At 39.0% G+C, this 25,836-nt stretch overlaps 1 long non-coding RNA gene across 5 annotated transcripts in view; it reads left to right on the top strand.

The window, feature by feature from the left end:
- LOC116962030 overlaps positions 1–25,836 on the top strand; it is a 127,215-nt gene that overhangs the window by 16,150 nt on the left and 85,229 nt on the right. For 4 of the 5 annotated variants that reach the window (XR_006164874.1, XR_006164875.1, XR_004407325.2 and 1 more), the window contains one exon: positions 16,387–16,471. The exons of the other annotated variant lie outside the window; for it this stretch is intronic. This is a non-coding gene — a long non-coding RNA (uncharacterized LOC116962030). The remainder of the gene's footprint in view (positions 1–16,386; positions 16,472–25,836) is intronic. 5 annotated transcript variants of the gene reach the window in all.

The following is a 25,836-nucleotide window of genomic DNA, read 5'->3' on the forward strand; positions in this document are numbered from 1 at the left end:
CTGAAACGGGATTTTTTTTTTTTTTTTTTTTTTTTTTTTCCTTCTTCCTCCTGACACTGCGCTGGAAATTGCCGATGGCTTTACGTCTTTATAGAGGCTAAAGAGTCTTTCGTGAGAACGAAGCGATTTACAATGCAAATAGAGGCCTGTGAAGGGATGGATGTTTCTCACTCTTAACGCAGCTTGACGCACCTTAATAGCTGGTTTTATTTTCTGGTATCAAGAGACGAATTGTGGGCTACCGCTGCCGGAAATTACTGGCTGAACGAAAAAGTTCGGAATAAACTTTGAAGGCAACAGCTCTCTTTTGGATGTTATTAGCTGCACATACACACAGACACAGAAACCAGGTCACAATTGCAAAAAAAAAAAAAAAGGATTAATATTTTAAAGCAGCACTAGTACTCTTGGAGGAAACAACACGCCTGTTTGTCAGAAAGAATCTGGATTCTAGCAAGGAAAAAAAAAAAAAAAAAAAAAAAAAAAGCTTTGAGGGAAGCGAGTTGTTATCTTTGGTTATCTAGCTGTATGAGTGTTTTGGTCTTCATAAAGCTAGATAACCGAAAGTAAAAACTCCTTCAAGATCATCGTACAGCGTGTGAAAATGAAAGACTACCGCAAGAGACAGTAAAAACGGAGAAAGGTCAGGAATGCTTATTGAATTTAACATTTTTACAGCTGAAGGTGGGAGTGGAGGAAATTAAATGGCATACTCATTCCAAAATATGAAGTTGTCAGATGGTACAGAATGGATAGCCAGACGCTGCACAGAGGAAATAGCACTGATGGTAAACAATGCATGTGCAACTATTGATGTTGATTAAATAAATAGAAAAAAAAAAAAAAAAAAAAAAAAAAAAAAGAGAAACCCAGACCAGCTAACGTTTAATTGGTCTAAGAGAATTTTTTTTTTTCTGTCTCTTACAAAGCTATTTGGAAATGCTGAGTTCCACTTTGCAAAATGATTCATTGCAATGAACTCGCCTTAAAAATAAAGGTGGTAGTTGGTGATGATGAAGATGACGGTGGTGGTGATGATACAGCGTGGACTGAACTGAGGGGAAAAAAAAAATAAATCCACAAACCAACCCCAAACCTGCCTGTGTGCATCTGAGACAAAGCATCGGGGTTTATTTCAATTAATAGGAAAGCAGACTTTCAGAAAAAGTTTACACTGAAGTGTAGGCAAGCTTAATAATTTATATCTACTGAGATCTCGTCGGAGCTGCACAAAGATGGAAAAAAAGTGATGGCCGATTTTGATTCTTCTATTCAAAACGCGAGCACAGATGCTTCTCTGTTCCGAGAGGGTTTCCTTGAGGAAGCTACTGAAGCAGAAAGACATGATGGAGACGAGATCGCCTCCCCTCTTGTCAAAGTGTTAAAAAATGTTCCGTGCCTTACTCTGCGGCTAGCATTGGAAATGAAAGTGACATTTACTCCCAAACCCACGTGTGCGCCTCCTCTCTTTTTGTTTAAGGATGATCAGATCTATCCGGGAAACAGCTCTGGCATCCCAAACTGAAATAATTAGGACGTATATAGACCTGACAAAAAATGGATGGAGGGGGGGGGGGTGGTGGGTTTGGGAGGGGAGGGGGGGGGGGGGAGGCGGGGGTGGAGAATCGGAGGGTCTGTCTTGCCTAATTGATTCCGTTAAACGGCGCGCAGGAGATGTGAACGGCTGGGCGCTCCCATTCCCACGCTCGGGGCAAGTGGCAACGCCGTGCCCCGGCCAGCCCGTGACGGACAGCGCGGCGGGGGCCGGGGGGCTGCGGGGGGCTGCGGAGAGGGGGGGGGGGGGGGGGTCGGGGCGGGGGGGACCCCACCACTGCCGGCACCGCGCCGTGATCCCCTCCCTTCGCTTCTTTCTTCCCCCCCCCCCCCCCCGCCTCCCTTATAGAGCATCCTCCCTCCCCACCCCCCGCAGCCATCCGCTGGCTCGCCAAGCGATGGGGACGCGGCCCCGCTCCCCCCCTGCGCGCAAGTTCCGCCCTTTTCCCGCGGAAGGTTGATGGTGGGGGGTGAGGTGGAGGGGGGGGGGGGGGGAAGAAGGGAAGGGCCGACATTTCTCCCCCAACCCCTCCCCGGGTTTGTAACAAACCCCACTCGCGGTGCTGAGCCGTCTGTATCGTTACCGCAGTTTAGGCGCCTTCTCGCAGCGAAATGGAGGAGGATTAATTGCGGAGGGTTAACGTTTTCCTTTGGACTTGACCTAAACATCTTCCCAGAGGCACCCCGGGCGTGTGATACTGTATTAGAAACCGGACGTCTCCCAGGCAGATTAAAATCAGATCAGAGATAAGGGAAGGGGGCTCAGCGGTCTCCATCAAGCGAGGGGCTGACCTTCTGCGCGCTGCTTTTTTATTCCATTTTATTTTCAAATTTTATTTTACTTAGCAATTGGGCTGCTTACATAAAGCACCGATTTGGGGCTAAACAGTGGGAATATTTGCTTTTCACGCCACAGACCGCGAGAGGAAGGGAGCAGGGAGGCAGCCAGCAGGTCCTGGCAGCAGCAGGCACGCTGTCGATTTAAAACAAAGAATTTGGCCTCAAAACTTACCCCATCCTCCCCGTAGCTGCACCAATACCCTCACGGCAGTTTCGGGCGGAGGGTCCCGCCCGGTGGCTGCCGGCACTGCCGGCCGGGACCCCGGCCAAGATGTTTTGAGGTAAATCCCCCGTTTTGGCTGCGCTACACGTGCCAAAGTTTTACTGCCGTAGCGAGCGGCGAGCGGACCCTTGTTTATTTACATCCGAAACCGTGTTTGTGCCACCAACCTATCACCGCAGCGTGCCCGCACGCCTCTCATTTACTGCCTGTCCAGGGGTGCTATTTACCTAGAGCCATTGTCTACTACAATTAACATTTACATGACAAAGTACGAGGTTTTCTTTCTCAAAGAGCTTCAATTAAGGCAATAAGCTATTTTCCGGGGAAGCCCATTGTTTACTTAGGCATTCAGCGGGGTCAATTTACTTAAGCTGTTGCTTGCGTCTTGGTCTTTGATGTAAATTTGTGAAGGGAAAACACTCGAGAAAAAAAATACCAGCATTATAATCGCGTGTTGGCCACGGTCGCATGAAATTGTTTTGTACCTTATTCATGTTACATGGATATCGATCAATAAAATATGTTTGGCTGTTATTATTATTGTTACTCCTTCACTGCTTTAGGAGCTAAGCGCCCCATTTCCCCCCCCTCCCTCCCCCGCCCCCCTCTTTTGTCCTGCTCATCTAACTTCTGACTTGGGAAAAGTGCGCGGGTGTAAATGTGGCAGCATGCCCTCCAAGTTGATGCTTTAAGAGGCGCGCGTAGCAAGTAATGTCTCCTCGGATTATCTATCTGTCAGGCGCCGTTTTCTGAAAACTTGCAGGGGGGAAAAAAAAAATCAAACTATATACAACTTTATGTAACAGGAGAAAAAAAAAAAAGAAAAAAGAAAAAAGTGTAAATATCAGTGGAGCAGGTTTCTGAAGGCTAGTTTTAGCACTGGGAGAGACCAGATCGAGTTTATTTAGCATACCAGTGCATTGTAAAACAGTTGGAGTGAATTTGCAGGTTGCGTGAGTATGCATGTTAACTAGCAGGGACCCGGGCTTATTCTTTGTGAAAAGGGAGCAGCAGATTGCTGTGCAAGGCCAATGTTAAAAAGGCAGCTGAATTTAACACCATCTGGAAGAAAAGATCCCTTCACGACTTTCTCACACCGTCAGACAAAACTAGTGTCTCTTGTTCTGAGCCCTTGTCTATGCAACCATACAATACTGAGTCATTATACTTTTGCTGAGAGAAAATTTGAGAACACAATATGGGTAACCAGTGAATGACCAAGTTTCATTGTGCCCGCTTAAGTCGATTGAAATCTACGTCTAGAGTCATGAATGGCAGCATTGTTTTCCTCACCGGGGCTGTACTAAATGTCAGCACAGTGTAAAGAAAAACTTGAAGTCTGCAAATAACTTACCAGATCTCAATTATAATATTTTCCCACACTAGAACTAATATCATTGCTAGGGTCTACAATGCACGAAATACAAAAAAAGAAGCTGGGGGAGGGAAAAAAAAAAAAAGTTCATTTACAAGTTATTTTAGCCAGATAAACATTTAAATTTTCTTATGGGAACTGGGGTTCAGCACATAGAGCTGGCTAATTGTTTCCTGAGAAGTTCAAGTTACCAAACTGCTTCTTATGTAATGAAGAAAATAATCTGTGCGAACAAGCTTGTATTCAGCAACTATTGCAACCCTCCAGCTTGGGACTGATAAAATGTTAATAAGTGTGGACTCCATAGTACACAGGTCACTTCTTCTAGGTCTAGGGGAAGATTTCTTCTTGGATGTTTAGCAGAAATAAGGCCCAAACTGATAAGCAAAGCACTGAGAAAGATATTTCTCCAGGTGCTGTAGGAAATTCATCAGGGCATCTTGGTGTAGACCCAGGCACCAGAAGGAATTTTGCAATTCTCTCTGTTTTTACTACTATATATATATATATTTTTTTCCCCTTACTTGATAATGGTTTCTGTTATGTGTGCTGCTCATTTTAGCCCTCTGTTTAGCATAAATGCACAGTGCGGGCTAAGAATCAGTTCAAAGGCATGACGAGGACTTAGTCCTATGTGCTTTATTAGACTGTCTGTGTTTTCCATCCAAGTGACTATGATTCTGCCCGTGTTTCATAAAGCGCTGTACAGTTCCTGGCATAAAACCACGAAACAATGAGTAACAACCCTTGTGCTGACTAACCTACCCCTTCAGCCGCTCCACCTGCGGCTTCTCCCTGCAGGGCCATCACCTGCAGCACTGGTTATGTTGGGGATGGTGCACAGCGCGGGCAGAAGGCTGGCTGGGTGGGTGTTGGTTAGGGAGAAATTGTCTTTTCTGACTTTTTCATGCAACCACTTGTGAGCTGGGGCCGTCGGGGCTTGAAGCATTAGCAGGGCAGGTGCTTAAACCCTGTCCATGGAGGTGGAAAGGGAAGCCAGGCCTTTACCAGCCCCCGGCCCACTGTACAAAATCTGGCAGCCCAGGGGTCTGCCTTCACCCCTCCAGAAAGGGCCACTTGCATGAATGGACATATACAGAAGCGCATCTCCCCCTTCCCTAGAGTTGCCATTATGTAATAGCATAGGGTGGATTCATTAGTTCTACTTCAGTTATAAAGTAGGTGTTGCAGAATACTTCATTTTGTGGAAAAGCCAAGGGTGCGCTGCCCATTAGGGCAGTTCCTGCCTGTCCTGTTTGCATCAAAAGTTGTTTCCCGATTTCTGCCTGTTACCTCTGTGAGGGAGGGGCGGGGGGAGCAGGCACGTAGCCATCCACAGGGACACGATGAAAAAAGTCCATTTAGATTTTTAAAACCCGCACCACTTCCACGGATTGCTCACCCTGGGCTGGGCACATTAATTACCCCTCACCTCCTCCACTGTTTTAATTTAGATGGAAAAACATCAGACTTCGACAAATTTCCTAACTATATGGCAAGTGCGTGAGGTAAAAATTAGGGCATATTTTATGGGCCTTTCTGAGAGAGAGTGGGAAAGAGGAGAAGGGATGCCCATGGTTTTGCTGCCATCCATCAATAGTGACCGGTTTGGTTCCCTCTGACACTCTCACTCGTGTTTAACTATGAAAGACATGTGTGTATGTGTGCGTACACATTCATCGCGCGTGGTGTAAAGCTGGTGTATAGATTCTCTGCCAGGAACAGCTTTAACAGGGATGAACTCGTGCCGCTGGCTCTGCAGGGCACTGGACCAAGTCCCACGCCAGGCTGCTGACCGGTAGATTTCAGAGGTATCTCAGGTGTTCAGTCGCTGTCTTTAAAGCTAAAAGAGCAGTTTCTCCACTAATTTCGTGTCACTAATGCTAAATTACGCCGAACCTTGCGGTGCTTGTCCTCCGAAGTGTCGCTCAGAGACTGGGCTCACAGCTACCCACTCCCGCTTCTGTACGATTTGGGCTGGGCGCAGCACAGCCCCATAAATAACCACCGTTAGGCTTCAGGAATTTGGATTCTGTCCTTTATCTGACAGGAGCATCGAGGAAAACGTCCACGCGTGGAGGGTAAAACCCCCTGGCAAACAGGCCGCGCTGGGCCTGAGGGGGCCCCCCGAGGGCCCCCCCGTCCCGCCGCGCGTCTCTCCGCGCCTCCCCGCGCCCGTCCGATCCGCAGCCGCGGAGCCTGGAGCCGCGGAGGGGGGTGAGGGTCGGAGGGGCGATGTGTGGGTGCAGCGGATCGGCAACCGCTGCAACCCGAACCGTACCCCCCCTCCCCGCCTCCGAAATGGCGACCCGCCGCCGCGGGGGCCGCCGGGAGCCCGCCATTGGGCCGCTCCCCGCCAGGTCCCTCCCCCCCCGCGGCGCGCCCGCGGCGCTGATTGGTGTTTCCCGGGAGACCGATCGGCGGCGCCGCTCCGGGGGATGCGCCGGGTCCGGGTTTCTCTCTCCGCGCTTCTCCGCGGGGCTGCGCTGCTTAACGGGCGGCCCCGTTAATTATTTTTAGCGGTTATCGCTAATTAGCGCTGCCCGCCGTACGAGGGGCGGCCGAGACGCTGGCCCCCCCCCCCCCGCCCCCACCCTCCCCAACGGGTACCCCCCTTGCCCAGTAATTAATTTATTATCGCGACTGATCCGCCGCCGCGCCGGTGAAGGGTCCATCAAAACAAAACAAAATAAACAAAACAAAACAAAACAAAACAAAACAAAACAAAACAAAACAAAACAAAACAAAACAAAACAAAACAAAATAAAAAAGGCGCCCAAATCGCAAAAAAAAATCCAGGTTTTAAGCGGCTCCTAAAGCCAGTTAATAACATCATGCATGGACATTTAAACTTGTTGTAAGTTGCAGAAAGGATTAGGGAGAAATCACGCTGCGCTGGGCTAATGACACCATCTTGGCTGTGGAGCGTTGTCAGGTGGAGCTCGACTCGGCGGGCACCTCGTAGCCAGGGCTGCTGCTTTTATCTTTTTTTTTTTTTTTTTTTTTTTTTTTTTTTTAATTATTATTCCTCAGTGCTGGACCATTGCTTGCGTTAACTAATTTCCTGGCAACACAGGGCAGCAGCCCCTTGCAAGCAGTCATCTCTGTGTTGGTGCTGTACGGAGAGGCCCATTTTTGGACCCTGTTACGAGTTTGAGGGCCGTGCTTACAAGCGTGGAAGCTTCCAACACCTTGTAACTAAAGGAGTAATGTTTTGGAAAGGGCTCCGGTGCCCCAGCCATGTGGGATGCTGTTCATTTTTACAACTGTAACCACTTCCCTTTGAAATTTTTGTGCCCAGGTGACACCATATAGACATATTTCAAAAATCATGTACCATTTCTATACTAGAACGGTAAATACATATTTAATGTAGGAACAATCACAAGATGCATAGAGATCAGGGCAAAACTAACCTTTCTCCTCCGGGTGTAGGTGCTTTGTTGCCATCTTTTCCCATTTCTTACTGAAATCTGAGGCATGTCGTATTGGGAAGTAATGGTGAACAGGCATTCACTCCACCTGAACGCTGGTGGTTTAAATATCTGCTCTGAAGTGCAGCGCATGATAAGAACACAGGTCTTCTTCATTTGCTTAATGATTTGTAGACTGTTATGCCTTCCACGTGGCATGTGAGTGCAGTTGCGGCTGTGAGCCGGATCAGCAGATCCACGTGATAAAGAATGTAAGGAAACCGCCAATGCATAGGAGCTTGTGATAAGGAAACACCTTCTGCTTAGCCTTTTGACCTCCAGTTTGTACATCAGCGTGGAGAGAGTAGAAGCTATGTCAAAACGAACTTCATAAATAAATGGCTATGGGAAATGTTCGGTAATTTGTCTTCTTTAGAGTCTAGTAAGAGTTTTTTGGGAAAAATTGATGTCCTGGGCTTTGGGTCAAATCTTGGTCAGTCTATCTTCGGACTCGAATAGGACAAGCATTTTCCCACTTGTAAAAGGACCTGTATAGTCCAAGTGGGATCATTTTAATTCCAGAACAAACTCTGTGACAATGAAAAGGGGCATATAATTGTTTGTTTGTTTATTTGTTTTTAAATTTGATTTTTTCCTCAAAGATATGTCTTTTCAAGTAAATTACATTTATTCTGTTATTAATGGCAGTTCTCTGAAAGGAACATTAACATAAAAAATACTCCACTCTCATCGTCATGTAGAATGTTATCTTTAGGAAACAAGAGTTTGGGATGTTACAAAATAATATTATCATGAGAATAATGGTAATAGTTTAATGTAATTGGAATCTAACACACAATAACCTTGTATGAGAAAGCTAGTCAGTGACAGAAAACCTGCACAGAGAGGATGGGATCACACATATGCAATTTCTTCTTACCTGTCTAACTCATCAGCAGTTCTGGTACATCAGAAAACATAACATTAGCACTCTTGTGTGTACAGTATGAATTATTGTCTTTAGCTGTCTGTCACAGAGAGCAATTGCTGTTGTAGCATCTCAGAACTGGCTGTAGGTGCATAAGAAGGCATAACTGGTGGTGGTACAGGCTGAAACAGAGCCAGAGTTAATTCTTCACTTATTTTTCTATATTAAAAAATTGTTTCAAAACAGACCATTAAAAACTCCTTCTCTATAGTTGTAATTGGTGTTAGCATACGTTATATAGGTTACTGTTCATCTGAGTACTAAGGATTTTATGAGGTACTAATATTTTACCAGTGGGCGTAAATATATTGTTGGGAAATACATGAATATTAATTTTATGTCTTCCTCTAAATTCCCATAATTCTCAAATGGCATAAATTAGGTTTGTATGACAGCTACATAGGTCCTCTTTTTATTCTAGAAGCATATAGATGAACACAGTTGGCATATATAAATTTGTGTGTGCATCTGTGTCTGCATCTGTAACTTTGAATCCAGAAAACCTATGATCTATATCTGCATGTGCACCATCATGAAGTGAGTTCACTACACTCTGTCATATCCATAAACTCTACCTCATTTGCCTCAAAAAGACTTCATGGGCTGAGGGAAGATCCATAGTATGACGCAGTTATCAGGAGTGAGTTTCTTCTGTCACTGGCCTGTCTACACTGACAAGGCAGAAAATTTCCATTTCTTTCCTGCATTGTCCTGTACCACTGATGACCAATGGGATAGCCTAAAATAACTACAGAAAATCAAGTAACAATGATATTGTAATAAAATCAATGCTTCCTCTGATAGTTGAAGAAGAGAGACTCCAGGATTTTATTGTAAATTATATTTTAATTTTTTTCCATTCTAGTAGAAACAATACTTTATTTGCTATAGAATGGTCTAATTCCTACTATATGTTTAAAAGTTGTCTTGTTCTTAAAACTGAAAAAGGAAAACAATATGTAGCTTTCATCCTTTAAAAATGATTCATCAAATACAGCTATGTTAGACATTATAACATCTTGCACATCACTACATTATTAAGTTAACCTAATGCCCAGAGTCATTACGCACATTCCTTGGTGTCCTTCTGATATCTCTTCAGTCCACTGGATTCTGAAGTGTGATTATGTAAATTTTTCACTGATAAATAAATTACTATAATTGTAGTTGAAATACCACTCAAATTCTTAAGATCATTGCATCTAAATAATATATTATGCATCACTTAATTATTTATCAAGACTAATTCAAAATAGCTGTAGGGCAAAGCATACATTTATTTTTAAATAGCACTTTTTCTGCACCAGGTACAAAAATGTTCCAGATGACAAAAAGAAAAAAGAGAGAACAAAGTTTCCACCATTAAATGCAAGGTTTTTGTTTGGAGTAATAATATTGCAGCAGCGATGCCATTCTTACTGCAATCGTGCTATCAATTCAAATATATATTGGCCAATACACATAATTTCTATTAGTCGGAGGAGAAGAAGGGAACGGTTAATGTGGATGGAAGGTGAGTGTATGTAACAATAGGAGAAGAACAGCGTGTTTAACTTGCACTGAGAAATACTGAGGAGCTGGAAAGATTTTGGTGGCTACGGATTTAGCAGGGGGTGTTAGATATGTTCAAGCATTGCAAAATTAAAGTAATGGGCTACGTGGATTTTAAAGCCAGCGTTTGACACTAACTGTGGAAAGTCTCAATGAACTGCCTGGTGGTTGTTAGCAGCACCAGGCTGCTTTCGGGGGCACCATTTAGCTGCACTTGCCAAGGAACTTTATTTTCAGTCTTGTGCAAATTCTAATTCTAGGTTGGGTTCTAATCATCGCATAGAAATCATCATAGGCATCATAAGTTCGCAGTGTACACACAATAGTTTCTCTTTTCCCTTTTCAGAATAGACCTTTATCTGGCTGCTAATGAAATACAGGAGATTGATTGCAGAAAACCTGCAAGGGCATATTTACTGTACCTTATATAGTAAGGCCCATTTGGTGCATTAGCATTTAACCATTTTATGCAAATTTAGTGAGAAAATGACTCATGTATATGATTTAATATGCATCAGCGATAACTTGTAACGTCCTTATAAGAAGAAAGAAATTAAAAATTCATTAGAAAACTAGACTAGTGTTGCTACATGGTTAAAACATTATTAAAGCATATTTCAGTGTTTTGCTTACACTAGTGTTCTCATCATGGTGCCACCATTTCATGACAAAGAATGTAGAAGGGAAAACATTCAACTTAAAATGTCTGCTGGCACACATCGCTGGATTTGTATGTCACTAAACAATGAACGAGCACAGCCCTGAATACCAACTATTTAATTAGCACTTTTGCCAGCCATGCATAGAAAATATCTAATTTACATGCGTCATGCTTAGCGATTATTCCCATAAAAAGCTACTGATTTTTTGTTTAATATATGTAGTATTCTGGCATGCCAACACAAGAAAATCAAAACATATGTTATTTTAAAAACCTTGAAATTCATAAATTTAATTAAAACATGTAAGGTCTTTATATTTCTCTTGGAGGTATATTTTAATTATTTAATTTAACTTTAAGAGCGCCATAAAAGGCTGGATACAATTAATAATTAAGAACTTCAAAGGGCAACAGAAACCCTCTAACAGTCCCCAGTTTAATTAAAGGCTATTACTACAAACCTCTTGAACATACAGTTACATTTAATGACAAGTGGTGACTTGTAAATGCTGCATTTGAAAGATACCACTCCTATTCTAAACACTGTTGATAGATGACGCTGAAACATGTAAATTCTCCCAGTGAAATACTCTATTTTGAACATAAATGGGACACATTCATGAAATTAAATAATTCTGTCACTTTGAAAGTATATAAAATTGAAGCATTTTGCTTAGAAATATTCATTAGTTTTGTTCATGCCTCTCAACATCTGAGAAACAAATAGAAAATCACTGAAGGAAAAAATATATGCCAGTTAATGTAAATGAAAGTTGGCCATTTAAGCACATTCTGCTAATAACATACACTATGCAGACAAGTTACCTTACTGTACACACAATAAACATAAGATACTGTATTTAACACAACTGCTTAATTTCTTAATTTAATTTAAAACATCATTCCACCCTCACCCAAGAAAAAGTAAATCTCACTGTATTTAATGAGTGTTTTCATAAGCAGCATATATTCAAGTATCTGTAGGAATGTAGGCCCAAATACCTGCCAAATCAAAATATATTGTACAAACTATTAGTCATGTATTGAGCCCAATCGGGTGAGGTCCCTGTGTTTCAGGTAGTTGTTACTTTCCTATGGTGACTCCTAAAAGAAGCTGCTCCTACAAATGATAGCTGCTAAAACAAACAGGAGCTTTACATTGGGCCTATCATACATAAAATTAGCATTACTCATTAATGGATGCAATCTTCTGTACTTTGAGTTTTAAACTGGATTTTGACCTGTTCTTTCTATGTGTTCATCCCTGGGGTTTTGCTCCCTCAGATGAAGCCCAATCCTGTGCTTAACTAGCCATCAGTTACACAGAACGTTAAAGACCACAGGAGATTTGAACGCTCAGGTGTAATACGATGAGTTCACCTAACAATGAACAAAGGAATATTAAGTTTTAATGTTCTAATAATTTTTAAAAGGAATCATTTTTTTCCCCCAAAATGCTTAAATAATTGCATACACTTCAGTGATTTTAAGGAAGTTTATTATCTAGTCCTATGAGTACTGAATTTATAATCTGAACGTACTTGCTAATAATTTGGAGAGTGCAAATGAAACAACTCAAGTTACTGTATTTGAGGTGCTATAAATACTTGTGGGAAAAGTGAAAGAATAAGACTAATTGAGACAGATTAGCAATATTGTCTGGAAATCAAAATATACGATTTCACATGGAAAAAAAAAAAGTAATGAATATATGGGAGAAAAAAGATATCTGAAACACAAATAAATATTCAGTGGAAACAGATACTAAGTAATAGGAAGAAACCTAAGAATAAAGTGGACAATGAAGTAGTTACAAGGTTAAAATATAATTCAAAATAAAAAAAAAAAAAAAAAAGAGAGGTATCAGCAATGCCTTTTATGCCATACATTTAAAGCGTCACGTTGGGAACTCATAATTTCCACATGGCAGTATCAGACTACATAGAATACAGCTTGCCATTAAAAGAAAACTGTAATGAGAAACTGATGACATTCAGAGGAAAAAAAAAGGGGAAAACTGTTAAAGTGACAGAATGGTGGGATTGATTCAGGAGGAAAGTTTAGGAGAAGTGACTGAGCTAACTGATAATCAAAAGGAAATGTGTGTGGGTGCTTGGATTGGGAGTAATCCCAGCTACCGAAGGTCTGCATGGTGTCAACTCATCTTTCCTTGTATGCCTTCAGAGTTTTCCCTAATGTTGACCAAAACCAGGCCAATATAACCCAAACCACAATGCAATATTAGAGAAGTGCTGACATGATGGTCTGTGTACCCAGGAAAGGTAAATGAGAAGAAACTGAGCACAGGAGCTTTCTGTCCAAATATCTGGAAAAATTCCTGGTAAGGAGGTGGACAGTGGGATAGATTGGAGGGAAATAATGGTGTCTCCGTGGCCTGAGAATACTCCAGAAAACTCATTGCAGGCTACAGTCCAATGTGCTTAAGAGGATTGACTAGATCAGTTCTTAGATATTTTTCCATCTCAAAATTTTTGTGATCATATAGTCAATTGATTCCAGGTGATTCTTTTGCCTAGAGTTAAATCTTCAAGCAAAATGTTTTCTAAAGATAAATCTGTGTAGTTCATTTACACGCTCATTTGGAGAAGCACACGTGATAGAGACCTATCATGATAGTGTTTGATGCCCAGCTACCATCACGGGAGTAACAGGAATACAAACATTGGCTTGAAATATAAATTTAAAAATCAGAAATGAAAATGGTTGGTTTAAGATGCACAGCCTTATGCTGAAGATCCCAAAGGAATAATTATATTAGATATAGGCACATTCCTTCCGTTTATTTGACATAGATAGATATGTACTGCCGTTGCTTTTTTCATCGTTTCCTGTAAGACAGTATCTGAATTATTCCTTTCTGTGAACAGCTGAAGTACAAATATATCATATTACATATCATTATATTATGTTCTATAGCAACATATCACGTATTTATGAATACAATGGTTAAAACCATGTGTTTTTTAATGTCAATGTCCCAGAGAATTTGCATTATCCTTTAAAGACCGTTGCATCTTTCCATTGTAGTCAATGAGCGATGCTTGTACTTGTGCAAGATCAAGATCTCTTTATGAATGCCTGTAGGAAGTTAAAATGATTGAGTCTCAAATAATTTATAAATTATTGTCTCTGAGCAGACACTGGCAGAATACCAGGCCAGGTTAATTATAGAGGCACCTGTCCTGTTTTAATCCTGAAGTTTCAGTTTGAACGTGGCATGAGCATTCGGCCACCTTTTTCAAAAAAAAGAATGTAGTCCAGCCTGCCAGATTCAAGCACTTTTACAGGATGACCTGAGAGCTGATTTGATGCCTCTGAGTCATTCTGGGTGCTTTACTGGCATGCATCCCTGCTGTGCATAATTGACAGCTATACATATATATGTATACAGAAATATATGTAAACAATATATAGCATATACTATATAGGTAAACTACAAGAAGTTTACCCCAGTGTAGAATTTCTTGGTGTCATTGATTGTTAAATTAGAGAGAAAAAAATATGAACTTTCAAAAATATTAAAAATAATATATTTTTTAAAATACAAAAGAAAAGGAAAAAAATATGAACTGTCAACCCTAAGTCTGTTTTTAACATTTTTTTTTTTCCTGGTAATTTCCAGTAATTACTAGACATGACAAAGTCAGTGAATCATTTCTTGCTGATAAGACCAACATTCAATAGTATGCATTAACCTTAAATCCACATTGAGAGTAAATATGTAGAAGAAATAGTTTGGTACGTTATTATTTTATTAGTGTTCTAAATTTTCAGTTTATAAAATGAGGACGATTAGAGTGAAAAAAGGAAAAATAAGACACGAGACAACGAAACGATGAAAAACATTTGGAGAAGCTTTGAAAATAATGTTTAGCTTAAGTGGAAGTCATTGAGGGGAGTTTGTATATTTTTAAAATATTTTTTTTCTAGCTTATATAAAGGGGAGGTTGGGGAGCGTGTGCAGTCTGAGGTACGAGCTGTGAGTTGGGTGAAGCTTGGCCGGTGCGTGGGGAAATAGCAGAGAGCCGAGCGGGGCCGGGAGGGAGGGAGGGAGGATGGAGCAGCGTGGCTCTGCGGTTGAAGGGTTTGGGCGTGCACGGGGGAGGCCTGGGTCTAATCCTGGGGCTGGGGCCGTGTTTTCTTGTATGTCCTCGTTTGCTCTAACGCTGCCGTGCCGAGTTTCACGGCCCCAGCTGGGTGTTGGCGGGGACGATGCGCCGCGAAGGGTTGGTGCGGGTGTGGGTGCAGCCTTCTTCACAGGACCTATGCCTCGCAGCTCCTCCCCACTCCACTCCTCCTTCTTTCTGCCTTCTTAGACCTTTTTTTTTTTTTTTCCCATGCTTTCTGTCTTTTCCTCCTTACCAGTGCAGAAGAGGATTCTGCTATCGAAAGTAAACACAGAGAGCAAATACATAGCTGCTGCTCTGGGGATGAGAGCTTTGCTGTCCTTGGGGGTCACTAAGGGTAGGAGAGGAACATGCTGCAGCGGGGGCATCAGCACTAGGATTCAACCTTTACAAACCAGAGCATAGTCTGACCTTCTGCCTTTAGTTATCTCCAGTGAAGTTTAATAGAATTCATTTGTATTTGCCATGATTTCAAATGAAATCTGAATTGATCACTTTTGTTTTGTTTTGCTTTCCCCGCGCCACCCCCCCTCCCCGCCCCACCCCTTTTCATTGCAGTAAGAACAGAAGGATTCCTCCTTCATGCATTTTTGGAGTATTTTGATGTTATAAGCTAAGGCTGTGTTTGTATTCCAGAGCCAGCCTAAGAAGAAGTATAGTAGGTGATTGTAGAAGTAAGATTATTGAAAGATAACCACATAGCTATTATATACATCCTACTTCAGTTGGTTAACTCTCTACCAAACATCAGGAATGGTTCTGTAGGGTATATACTTGAGAAACAACTGTGCAGTGACTAAGAAAATGAGAAACTCTTCAGCCAATCGGAATGCAAAGCTTTGCAAAGCTAAGAATAAATTTTATACAGTAATTGAGTATATGTTGTGGCTTAACCTTGGCCAGCAACTAAGCACCACACAGCTGCTTGCTCACTGCCCTCGCCCAGTGGTGATGGGGGAGAGAATTGGGAAAAAAATAAATAGTAAAACGTGTGGGTTGAGATAAATATGGTTTAATAGGGCAGAAAAGGAAGAAAATAATAATAATGGTAGTAGTAATAATAATAACAATAGATGATGATGATGATGATAATAATAATAGAAAATAATTAGAATACACAAAAGAAGTGATGCACAATGCAATTGCTCATCACTCACCAACCAGTGACCAGTTAGTTTCTGAGCAGTGGCTTCCAGTCATCTTTGCCCCCAGTTTACATGCTGGGCATGATGTCATTTGACATGGGATATCCCTGGGGTCAGTTGGGGTCAGCTGTCCTGGTTGTGCCCCCTTCCAGCTTCCTCTGCACCCCCAGCCTCCTCGCTGGTGGGGCAGCAAGAGAAGCTGAAGAGAACTTGATTTAGTACAAATACTGCCCAGCAACAACTAAAACATCAGTGTGTTGTCAACATTATTCTCATCCTAAATCCAAATCACTGTACCAGCTACTAGGAAGAAAATTACCTCTATCCCAGCTGAAAGCAGGACAGCATGTCTGCACAGTAATTTAAAATAAGAAACCAATTTTATTATAATTTTGCTATGAAAACTCATTCTGTTATGTATTTGTGAAATTTATTTTTTGTAGATACAGGTTAAAATTCCAGATAAATTTGTATTTAATATATTGCAGATGTGGACAGAAATGGATTATTGCAACAAGGCTTGTAGAGTTCTGAACCTGCTGCTCTAAAATGCTGAGATCTGAAACTTAATTAGTAAGTAAAGAAATATCTTTTCCCATTTCTTGGATAAATTTAACAAAATGACATGATATGTGTTTCTGCCACATTGTCTCCCTTCAAGTTAGGTATAAAATGTGTGCATAAATTAATAATGAGCCATTCTGTACAATATGTTTGGGGCAGATTATAGAAGGATTAGCTATAGTTTAATCAATATTTCAGAAAACAAATAAGGTTTTTTCACAAAGGCAGAAAACAAAAAATTGAAGGAAACAACATCAGTTCCACCTTTAACCAGTTATGATGTGGGAAGAATTCTGATCTCTTTTAAAATTCATCTATGTATGTTGATTATGATTTAAAATATTCCATAAAATGTAAATTTCAAGCAGAAACTGAATAAAATATAAAAATATGGGGTATTCTAAAATAAAAAAAATGGAAATATTCCATTCTGTTGATCTTGAGTTATAAATCAGGATGGAAATAAAACCATTTTCCTATCTTTATTTCCAAAGAAATTCCAAGTAATACATCATCCTTACCATAACATGTAGCACGTGTATATGTATATATGAATATGTGTATGTATGTGTATGTGTATACGTTTAAGTTTATGTATAAGATGTATAAGTATAGGTATATGGAGAGAGGGCACTTCCCATATCAAATCCTTCATAAATCTTTATTAATTACTCTTAAGGTACATTTGATTGTGAGGCTGACTGCTTGGATTTTTTTTTTTTTTTAAAGCAACAAAATCTCTCAACTGTGCAAACATTGTCTTTTCCAAGAAATTGAGACAGGGACTTACTTCACCAGAATGATGTATATATTTTTTAAAAGTTATTTTCTACGTTTTAGGAGGGCCTGAGAGAGTTGTTCTTTAATATTTTTTTTTTTTTTAGATTAGAAATTCTGAAATAATTAGAAATCATGAAGAATCCAAATGCCTTTGTTTTCACTGAGAAAGCTATCTGTTGCTATCAGCTTGAGTCAATAATGGACACAGCTGAGTTGGTACTGTGGGTATCTAACTTCGAGGTTATCTGTACAGGGATATTTAAGGAAAGAGCTAACGTTCAGTGTCATTTATGAACAAAGGTGCTTAGTAAGCTTTAACTAGTGAACATCTGGTATAATTATTTTTGCCAAAATGAGTCTTCTGTTTAGACATGACCTCAAAGTGTGGGTGGACCAAGAGCACACTCATCACTGCTTAGGAGCCAGTTTGGACCTCGCTCTGCAGTATGTACTATTCTTCTGAGTATTGGCAGCTGAATTTTTGTTTTCATTTTAGCTGCACATTTAGGTGACAACTGGTTTATCTTCAGTGGAGAGAGAGTCCTACAGAAACTCAACAGCTAGTAGCATAATGACATAAGAGTGAAAGAGTTGAAAGTAGAGCAACTGGGAAAGGAAAATAAATTTTAATCAGTTATACACAGACTTTTAACTTATTCTGAGAAGTCAGTTGATTTCAATAACTATGGCATAACACCAAAGAAGAGTTACTTCTGACTTTTGAATTAAGAGTTGACATATGCAATGTTTTAAGAGATTCTTTAACATAACTATAGAGAACTAAATATTCATCCTCATGGTCCTAATATTTTAACACAGGAGAGATGGTTGTCCAACTTAATATAAAATGAGGAAGCTGCAGGGTCACTGTTTTTCAGTTCAAGGGCTTCTTATTAGATAAGTAATCACAGAAAGCTAAACTCCTAATTTGCACTGGTGATTGACTGCTAATTAAATAGATCATCTTCAGTAAGTTTCAAATAAACTAAAGCTTCTGAAAGACAAACTCGTGTGTCAGTGGCTTATCTGATCAAAAATGTTTTTGAAACTCCTCAAAGCATCTTGTCCTGAAATTCATTCGAGAGCAGCATCTTTTAAGCCTGGAGATCTTCTGAATAACATCAAGTATTAGATGAAAGTCCACTTGGAAGGCAATGTACTGTCCTCTAGATACTGGTTTAGTTAAAGTTAAAATCAAATTCAAATATTTATCTGCACTAATTCTTGAAAAGGCCATCAACTTTTGGAAAGCCATGATATCACTTGTTTTAGCAAAACATGGTAAATAAAAGAAATAAATAATGTAAATTATGTAAATAAACAGAGGATTTTTTTTTTTTTTTCTGGAGAATTTCAGTAAATTTATTGGAGTGCACAGGGAGAACTATTCACCTGAAAGTTGTTGTAAAGTGTACCTCACTTCCAGGCAGGTGGGAAAAGGATTTTGTACTTCAGACATAAAATAGTAGTTTTCAGAAATATAACATTGTCTGATCATTCTCTCAGTAACGATCACCACTGAAACTGGATTTCAGGATATGGGTGACAACTTTATCAATAAGTTAAATATCAAAGCAAATAAGTGCTGAATCTCCCTGACACTGGGGTCAATCACAGCATTCAGCAGACCTTCTTACAAAGCCTGTGTAGGCATAACTCTTACAACAAATTTATCCAGGAGATTCATCTTTAAAAACAATAACCAAGAAAGAACTTTTCTTAAGGAAAGAATTAGTCTCATGGTGACTGCAATGACAACCTTATTCCTAAATTTGACAGTTTAATGCCAGTCTGGTTTTGACATGTTTTAATTTAATCTTTGTGGACTCATCTGAGGATTTTACATCTTCATAAGCAAATTCTTAAACTAAGTAATAATACTTTATACATGATTTGAAGGGTAAGGGTTCCTTCTCTCTCTCTTTTTTTTTTTTTTTTTTCTTTTTAAATGAAAATCTGTAATGAAGGGGAAAGGATCCAACCAACACGGTGGACATAGGTTAGGTAGATAGGTATATATTCAAGTTCTTGAAACTTTGGGGCTTTGGTCAAGTGAATTTTCTTGTTCCATGCACAACCCAGCAAAAATACAACCTGGCAAAAAGCTAAATGCCTTCAGTGATATGCTCATTTTCATTTTAATGGAAGCTGAGACTGTTCAGCCCTTTGTAGTAGATATGCAGCAGCAAAAAGGCCTCTAATTTCCTTCTCAAATGCAAGAGAAAGAACAATAAAGTAAAATTCAAGACAGAGTCAATGTGCCCTGAAGAAAATTTATTTCCTGACCCAAATCTAACAATCAGTGAAATGTAATGTAGGACATCAGGAGTTTCTGACAGGACAAACTGCATCTGAAACCTGATTATTCCTGTCTGAGCTTTACTACTGAGGCAAATGGCAACCACAAAACCAGTGGAGATCAGGAAAATAGAGGGGTGGGAGCGTTGCAGCTGACTTCCAGCGGAGGAGCTGGGACAGGTTTCCACTTCCCGTCAGAAACTCTTGGTCTTCTGGTGGGCTCACCCCGAACAGATTTATACGAATATGAGCAAATATGTACAAGGTGGCCAATCAACCAGCTGTGTTACTGGCTGGTCAAATCTCCCGTCAATTCGAGAGGGTTTAACTGGTGCGTTCCCCGCGGAGGCAGAGCGCAGTGTCATCGCACTGCTGAATCAAGTTTATCATTCCTGTGCCTTCTCTGGTGCTGAACCCTTTATCCTAAACACAGCAGGGCGATAAAAATTATTGCACAGCAGAGAAACCCTTGGCAGAATAAAAAGGAAATACTCTTAAGCTTTAACTTGCCAGACATAATATGAAAATACCCAAACAATTCTACTTTGTGTTTGTGATTGTTATTATACGCTTGAGTTCTGTATGTGAATAAACTGGTCCTGGATATATTTTAAATAGCAAGATTCATATCTGATTTTCTTTTTGTAAATATTATTTGTTGGTTCCTTACTTGTGAGCAGTGTGGTGGCTCTTCTTTCTCCTAAGATTGAAATGTGCTGTGTGGATATCTAGACTCTTGCAACATTGGTGATAAAACAGAAAAGCACAGAACCTAAATTTGAGCTGCAGAGTATCAGTACAGATATACCGGATATTTGCTATGTGCGGTTCAAACCTGCCTGTTACTGAGGGATTCTTGCTTTCACTGAGGGCACGTACTGTGTCTTTGTTGAATCAGGCCAAAAGAGAAGCATGTAGGAACGGAAGGGTTTGAGAACAAAGTTGCTGGGAAAAAAAAATTACTACTGGAGACTTTAATGTTTTTTGAAATGCTTTAATTTTCATCTGGAAAGAAAAAAACCAAAACAAAACAAAACAAACCCACAACCAAATAAAGTGTTTGGGTTTATTGTTATTAAATTATATCTCTCTGTGCCTGGTACATAAAAGAAAAAAAAAAAAAAAACAACAAAAAACCCCAAAAGAACGAACAAAAACCCAAGCAACAGTATTACAAGACTTTTAAGGAAACATGGTGCAAGATTTACATATGGGAATACCTGGTGTTGCAATTAGATTTTAAAATGTCAAAATAAAAAGTAATGGGAAAATGACTTTTTGTATCAAACTTTTGAACTTAGATAGATTATTTTACAGTTATGTTTGTGTTCTAAAGAACAGAACTACCCTTATTTCTCACAGATAAGAGAGTTAGGAATGGACTTAAATGGAAGAAAAAATCAACATGAGTAGAAAATTACAAAAATTTAAATTATAATTGATCATACTAGGTAGCATAAGTAGCTTAACCTAAGTTATAATATCATGACTGCTAAACCCCAGAAAACATTATCTTCATCTGGGGAAAATCTATGAAATGTGACTTCAGTCTTAATTTCTTTGTGCATACATATTCTGCCAAGTTAAGAAAAAACTACGAGCCACTTTTCCACTGTTTTTCATTTCCTCAACTTATGTATCCACTTCAAACATCACTTTTATCAGTTTGGACAATAGAAATAAAATCAAGATCAGTGACTAGGGTAGATATAACATGGTTGAGTAATGAAGAGTAAGACTATTTTTATTACGACAATGAGTAATTTAAGAAATCCTATTGATTCCCCTACTCAGAAAGTTGGCACATTCCCAGACTAGATGAACGAACAGCCAAGATCGTGTCTCTGTTTATTTTAAAAAGTGATTTTAGTCACAATAATCACTATCAATTTTAGCAATGGTTTCTGTTAATCTACATGAGCAGAAATTGAACTCAACCCTGAAATTCTAAAACCCCATTTATTATTCCATGCAGATAGTAGTGCAGACCTCAATTTCTGCATTATTTTTAAGTTTGTATCCCTCCACTGAGAATATCTGTTTTTTCCTGGACTGGACTTTGGCATAAAGAGCAGAGTCCCTAGATTTTTTTAATTGCAAGTCAGAAATTGCTGTGGCTATTAAATGTGGCCATTTTTACTTGTTAAAAAACTTCTGAACCTAAATTACAAAAAACCCCACCCAAACAACTAAAACCAAAAAACCAAATCCTGATTATTTGCCTGATCAATTAACTTAATAAAGTGGAATATATTGTCAGAAACATGTTCACCTAAGACTGAAGATAACTAGCTTAAAGTAAGGATGGAAATTATTTTTTCAGTTGGATCACAATCTCTTCTGAAGTTTTTTTTTCAGTGTCAAGCATAGAGGTATTTTAAAAATATAGATTCTCCAGTTTAGAAGTTAAACATATATTTTTAAAATGTATTGCTTCTGGATACAATGTTATCAAAGCTGAATTTCCAAATTCATTTTTTAAAGAAGTGGTTTAGGTATTCTGATGGTTCTTTCATTGTATTTAATCTAATAATGTTGAAAATAAAAAGCTTGTAGTTATATTACTGTGAGTTTTGTAATTTTGCAGGTATCAACAGTTGTTACAATTTAGAAAGTAATCATGCAAATGAAACTGCAATATACCGAAATCAACTTATAAATCTAACTTACAAATTTTAAACCAAAATCAAAATAGTACTTCCAACAAGGCAGTATTTTTATAGTAGTTAATAGAAAGATATTGCAACACATAATACGAATATAAATGTGAGTAAATGTGATATTGTCAGTGTGCCAGTGGTGTTAGAGTTGTTTGAAATGAGAAGTGTTTTATGAACATTTAGAAATGTAAATTATACCTCTAAAATAATAACAATAAAAAAGGGGTATTTCTTGATAATTATAATACTTACTAAACAAGAAATGTATGGAAAAGGTTGTGGCAAAAAGTCTCATAATGGATAATTGACATGAGTTTGGTTTTGTCTGTTTCTCAATTCACTTAAAATCTGATTCTTTTTCTCTATATAAGTGAAAAGTAGTCAAAAAATGAAGACAATGTATATGCTTTAGTGTTTCACTTTTAGGGGCTCACGCAAAACATCTAATTTTGCATTAAGGTGTCATCCATTTCTTCCTTTTCTCAAAGACTTATTCACTCATTTTGGGTCAGATTTTGCCATTGATTTTTACCTACAATTCCCCACTGACTCTAATAAGAGGTTCTACTAAAAAATCAATCACCTGATCAGGATGACTGTGAGATTCATCTGAAAGAAAGAACCTGACGCCTCATAAAAACAGGATAAGTGGAAGTGCTGATAGTGTGGCAGCAGTATGGAAGCTGGAAAATGAAAGAAGAGTTGATAGCAAATGATATGCAAAAATAGAAGTTGAGTTAAAGATGATGTTTTGGCTGTTGGGTCTTCCTTGGGCCATAAGCTGAAAACTAACATTTTTCTATTTTCTCTTCAGGCTGAGGAAGGCCTCAAAGACAGAGCATTGCCTTTAACCATGTTCTGTATTCCAACCTGTATTTTAAAGACTAGAAGAACGTTGTTGGGACAAAAGTGGTAGGGTAGATCAGAAGAAAACTACCATTATTTTTCTTAACTAAACAGACTCTGAGAACTATACCCCCAGAGTTACTCTAAATTCAGTATTCTGTCCAGGGACACTGCTGGTAAATAATTAAGACTGCTACTGACTTAACTAAGCCCAATTATAGATCTAAACAATCCTCTGAAAATCACTGTCTAAACATTTCCCTAGCGATGGTGTTTTATATGGAGGACCTGATTCAGCCATCCTGACTTTCATGGTATGATATTACTTGTGCACGGAGTTTAATTGAGGTTAAAAGGCCAAATTCTAATCTCATCTGTACAACGGGTACATCTTGAGTAAAGCTATTAAGGTCAGAGGAGTTACTTTAGATTTACAGCAGTGTAAGTAAAAGCTTATAGGGTATATTCACATAAGATTTATTTATGCTTGTAAAGGTTACATGCTTGGGAACCTAGGTTTTCTCTTAAAAAATACAAATTTCAAGATTCATGTCATGTTTTGTATGCCTACCTAATTTACATATTTCCTATAAGTTATTTGTTTATAATTCATATGTAAATGTAAACTCTTTAAAATAATCTGTCCTTGAATTTGAGGAGGGATTAGGGGGGGAAATAAAAAATATTAACTCTTTTTACAGCTCAGGAATGGCAGTTCATTTCTTCTTATGGAGATCTCATATAGACTGTTTCCTGTAGTATATATGTTAGCATGCTCTGCTAAAAATGCGTCTGCCTTTGACAGATGTGGCCTTAGGCATGCGGAGGCTATGACATTCATGGGCATAATGTCTGAAAGCCTAAAACAGGGAGGATGCATCTTTCGGATTTTCTCAAAATAAAGTGATGGAATCACACCGACTTTGTAGGATTACATGCAGCCTCCATAAGAAACAAAAACATGATTGTTTAGAGTTACAGGAATGGCAAAAAAAAAATTCTTAGCACATTTACAGCATGATCTATTCACAAGATTGCACAAGCCTTAACTAATTCATTAGAAGATAGGTGATTTCACATGTCTTTTCTGTTTAGTATAGCCATGGCTTTGGGTAAAAAGTAATATATACAGTATAAACCAGTGAACAAAATTGTGTCAGAGAACAAAACACAGCAAAGTCTACACAGCCATGACTGTTTCCATAATGAAAACATGCAGAGTAAAATACAGAAGACAAGATATGGACACAGTGGCACAGGCAAGTTCTGTTCCCTCTTGTTCAGTTAGATTAACTGGGATTTTTTTTTTTTTTAATGTATTTTCCATCTAGTGATGAAACAATGGAGTACCTCTTTAACACTGTGATTATTGTAATCCTAGATACTTTTGAAATGGCAGCTTTGTAAAAAGAGCTCACTAGCCCTGCTCCAGTTCCTATCCACCATCAATCTCTGCTGGGCTCCCGAAGAGCAAAGTTTCATAGTATGGAGTTTCCCAGCACAAGCAAATTCTGGAAAGCAACTGTCACCTACCTGACACCTGTCGTGGATGGAACAATGTTTGTAATTTTTTCAATAGTAAATAATTATTGTGCTGGCTAAACACTTTTTCTTGGCATTGGTACACACTAATGAAGATAATAAATGTTCAGATGTCCATGGCTGGCTGAAGTAGACTTCCAAGCATGTAAGACATCACGGACTATTGACTGAACTATGAAAAGAACCTGGACGATACTTCAAAGACGTAATAGATGTTGATAAAAGGCTTATGCCAGAAGATGTAAGTGGGACTCCTGCCTCTGCTTTAGTAAGATAAACACAGATTCTTGTTGTTCAGAAGGGAGCCAAATTTTTTAACTGAGCACGATGTTTTACATACAAAAAAACCCAAAACCCCCACCAACTGTCTTGGAAAGTATGGTAACAACCATTCTGAAAACAGAAGGCAAATGATTTGATAGATACAGCAGTCGAGAGAAAAATAAGACATGAGATTTAAAATTCTGAATAGAACTGTACTATGGATTTTGAGATAACAAAAATCTCCTGTAAAGGAGGGTGTCACTGGAATGGGCATTAGGCTTACAGTGGGTTTACATTGCAAGCATAAGGGAAGTGTCCAGAAAATGCTCTGGTAGATAAAAATATCAAGTGAGCCAACTGGCAATGAACCAGGATTACAGAATGGTAATGTAAATGTAGCTGAGAAGCAAAGATTTTCTTCAAGCACAGTTTTTAGGATTCCATATTCTGGAGTGAATGATTTTGAGCAAAGAAACTGAGGAAAACACAATATAGTGCATTTATTGAATATGGATCCACTGGAGACTAAAATCAGTGGTGCTTACTGAAATGTGTATGGCTGGTTTAACATGTTTCTGAAACAGGCACTCAAGTCTTTTTAAGCTTTAAAAATATGTTTTGCACCGATTTTGTATTATTTGCATAGTAAATTTAGATCTTAAACTTTCACATCATCACTTTCAGTTACAGTTTGCAATGCTTTCATGTTTTTCTGATACTAAAATTTTATTCATAGATACAGATTAATGGTTTTGGAATGAATTGTAATTCGTACTCCCTATAACTCAGAATTTCAACAGTTACTTTTCTGGCTCCATGGTTATATTCCCTTGACTTACACTTAAAAACTGTTAATTCTATTATCAATATTGTCTTAAGGTTGTCTTGAGATAACCTGCTGACATGCAAACGCGAAAGCAATGCTGATGTATCCCATTTCTCTACTATTGGAATTTTAACTCATTCTTTAAATAACGTTGTTCA

This window comes from Tyto alba, unplaced genomic scaffold (genome assembly GCF_018691265.1).
Source record: "Tyto alba isolate M040663 unplaced genomic scaffold, T.alba_DEE_v4.0 Super-Scaffold_13, whole genome shotgun sequence".
NCBI classification, from domain to species: Eukaryota; Metazoa; Chordata; class Aves; order Strigiformes; family Tytonidae; genus Tyto; species Tyto alba.